The sequence below is a fragment of the Carettochelys insculpta genome, unplaced genomic scaffold, assembly GCF_033958435.1.
Source record: "Carettochelys insculpta isolate YL-2023 unplaced genomic scaffold, ASM3395843v1 scaffold_0096, whole genome shotgun sequence".
NCBI lineage: Eukaryota > Metazoa > Chordata > Testudines > Carettochelyidae > Carettochelys > Carettochelys insculpta.
Window position 1 is genome coordinate 7,503 of NW_027439133.1, and position 2,498 is coordinate 10,000.

Genomic DNA, 2,498 nt, shown 5'->3' on the forward strand with positions numbered 1-2,498 from the left:
TAGAACATTTTTCTCTCCCCGCCCCGGCCCGGGGGTTAACCTCGGGGCGCACAGCTTCCCGGGTCTGACGTGCACGTCCTGTCACCTCCCGGGCCCGGCGTCCTCGTCCTCCCTTCCCCTTGGGCCGGCTCGGAGGAAGTTTTCCCTCGGCCCGGCCTCCGGGTTAATTGTTTGGGCCCGGCTGACTGAGGCCAGGCTGCTGACGCTAAAGCCCGGGGAGGCGGGGGCCTACGGCCATACCGGACCGAATGCCCCCGATCTCGTCCGATCTCGGAAGGTAAACCGTCCCGGGCCTGGCTAGTACCTGGATGGGTGACCGCCTGGGAATCCCAGGTGCCGTAGGCAGCTTTTGGCCCCAGCGGGGGTAGAGCGGGGCGTGTGTCTGCCGTGCGGGAGCAGGGAAGCCGTGAGGCCAAGGCGGCGCGACGGTCCTGGGGGGCGCTGAGGCCTTTCCCTCTGCCTGCCTGCGTGTCGGGGGCGGGGGGGCGGGCGAGGAAGCTTAGGCCCTCACCCGGTGCGGTGCGATGGCTTGGGTCGGGTCGGGGAGAGGGAAGAAAGCGTGTGTGGAGCGTTGGTGGGGCAGGTGTGTGTGTGGGAGTGCTGGGTGGGGCAGGCCGTTGAGGCGGTGGCGGTGGTGGTGTTTTTGGTGGGAGTGAGTTGGGGTCAGGTGGGTGTGGGGTCCCGCCCGGGGGGTGGATGGTCTGAGGGTTAAGGCTTGGAACGTGCGTCTTGGGGGACCGTGGGTGGAGGTTGTTGAGAGCGGGGAAGGCCCTGGGTCTCGGTTGTGGACTATTAAGCCCGGTGGAGGGGGACCGTGGGGGGAGGTTGTTGAGAGCGGGGAAGGCCCTGGGTCCCGGTTGTGGACTATTAAGCCCGGTGGAGGGGGACCGTGGGTGGAGGTTGTTGAGAGCGGGGAAGGCCCTGGGTCTCGGTTGTGGACTATTAAGCCCGGTGGAGGGGGACCGTGGGTGGAGGTTGTTGAGAGCGGGGAAGGCCCTGGGTCCCGGTTGTGGACTATTAAGCCCGGTGGAGGGGGACCGTGGGTGGAGGTTGTTGAGAGCGGGGAAGGCCCTGGGTCTCGGTTGTGGACTATTAAGCCCGGTGGAGGGGGACCGTGGGGGGAGGTTGTTGAGAGCGGGGAAGGCCCTGGGTCCCGGTTGTGGACTATTAAGCCCGGTGGAGGGGGACCGTGGGTGGAGGTTGTTGAGAGCGGGGAAGGCCCTGGGTCTCGGTTGTGGACTATTAAGCCCGGTGGAGGGGGACCGTGGGTGGAGGTTGTTGAGAGCGGGGAAGGCCCTGGGTCCCGGTTGTGGACTATTAAGCCCGGTGGAGGGGGACCGTGGGTGGAGGTTGTTGAGAGCGGGGAAGGCCCTGGGACCCGGTTGTGGACTATTAAGCCCGGTGGAGGGGGACCGTGGGTGGAGGTTGTTGAGAGCGGGGAAGGCCCTGGGTCTCGGTTGTGGACTATTAAGCCCGGTGGAGGGGGACCGTGGGTGGAGGTTGTTGAGAGCGGGGAAGGCCCTGGGACCCGGTTGTGGACTATTAAGCCCGGTGGAGGGGGACCGTGGGTGGAGGTTGTTGAGAGCGGGGAAGGCCCTGGGTCCCGGTTGTGGACTATTAAGCCCGGTGGAGGGGGACCGTGGGTGGAGGTTGTTGAGAGCGGGGAAGGCCCTGGGACCCGGTTGTGGACTATTAAGCCCGGTGGAGGGGGACCGTGGGTGGAGGTTGTTGAGAGCGGGGAAGGCCCTGGGTCCCGGTTGTGGACTATTAAGCCCGGTGGAGGGGGACCGTGGGTGGAGGTTGTTGAGAGCGGGGAAGGCCCTGGGTCCCGGTTGTGGACTATTAAGCCCGGTGGAGGGGGACCGTGGGTGGAGGTTGTTGAGAGCGGGGAAGGCCCTGGGACCCGGTTGTGGACTATTAAGCCCGGTGGAGGGGGACCGTGGGTGGAGGTTGTTGAGAGCGGGGAAGGCCCTGGGTCTCGGTTGTGGACTATTAAGCCCGGTGGAGGGGGACCGTGGGTGGAGGTTGTTGAGAGCGGGGAAGGCCCTGGGACCCGGTTGTGGACTATTAAGCCCGGTGGAGGGGGACCGTGGGTGGAGGTTGTTGAGAGCGGGGAAGGCCCTGGGTCCCGGTTGTGGACTATTAAGCCCGGTGGAGGGGGACCGTGGGTGGAGGTTGTTGAGAGCGGGGAAGGCCCTGGGACCCGGTTGTGGACTATTAAGCCCGGTGGAGGGGGACCGTGGGTGGAGGTTGTTGAGAGCGGGGAAGGCCCTGGGTCTCGGTTGTGGACTATTAAGCCCGGTGGAGGGGGACCGTGGGTGGAGGTTGTTGAGAGCGGGGAAGGCCCTGGGACCCGGTTGTGGACTATTAAGCCCGGTGGAGGGGGACCGTGGGTGGAGGTTGTTGAGAGCGGGGAAGGCCCTGGGTCCCGGTTGTGGACTATTAAGCCCGGTGGAGGTGTTGCGTACGGTGGATGTAAGGGGGAGGGCGTATGAAGT

At 65.9% G+C, this 2,498-nt stretch overlaps 1 non-coding gene across 1 annotated transcript; it reads left to right on the forward strand.

Annotated features, from left to right (window-relative positions):
* The first annotated feature begins 226 nt into the window (after positions 1-226).
* On the forward strand, positions 227-345 carry LOC142006631 (5S ribosomal RNA). The gene has a single exon (XR_012643677.1). It is a non-coding gene; the product is annotated as a 5S ribosomal RNA (ribosomal RNA).
* The last annotated feature ends 2,153 nt before the right edge of the window (positions 346-2,498 follow it).